Here is a 517-nt window from a genome sequence, read left to right as displayed (position 1 = left end):
TCCCTACTCTAGTTGTGTAGCCAAAAGAATCCTATCCAAGCTGTCAGACAGGGTATAGGGAAGTGTCTCTCCTGTTAATAAACCTAGCCCTCATGCGTTCATACTCACAGAGCAGTACCTGAATTCCATAATCTTGGAGCTGTAAAAGGCTTGTTCCTATACTGTGATAGAAGAATGGGTATATGAAACTATTTTTTGAGCAGAAATTCTAAGTTCCAATGCCAGCGCGTGTATGATGGATAAGAGAGCAGGACATCAGGAGTGAAATAACGGGAAGTGATGAAGATTGTGCAGTCTTTGCTCAGTGGCAGCCAGATGCCATGTGGGAAGGCAGGCTCAGAACTGACCCATGTTCTGTTGTTTTGCTTTGTTTTGTTTTAGTTTGCTACAGGGCATTTATGCTTGCTGGAGAGAGACAGAGGGAGAAAGTACCCCCGAGGGGGATGGCAACACCACAATCCCTTCTCTTTTCTCTTCTCAGGATTTTGGGCATGCACACACATGAGCCCAGTGTGCT

General features: G+C 45.5%; 1 protein-coding gene across 3 annotated transcripts in view; it reads left to right on the top strand.

Annotated features, from left to right (window-relative positions):
• Nucleotides 1-517, top strand: part of CCDC180 (coiled-coil domain containing 180) — a 64263-nt gene that overhangs the window by 27984 nt on the left and 35762 nt on the right. The window lies entirely within an intron of this gene.

Source organism: Tupaia chinensis, unplaced genomic scaffold (genome assembly GCF_000334495.1).
Source record: "Tupaia chinensis unplaced genomic scaffold, TupChi_1.0 Scaffold000104_1, whole genome shotgun sequence".
NCBI lineage: Eukaryota > Metazoa > Chordata > Mammalia > Scandentia > Tupaiidae > Tupaia > Tupaia belangeri.
Note: the sequence above shows the minus strand (reverse complement) of the source record. Positions and strands in the feature narration are given on the sequence as shown.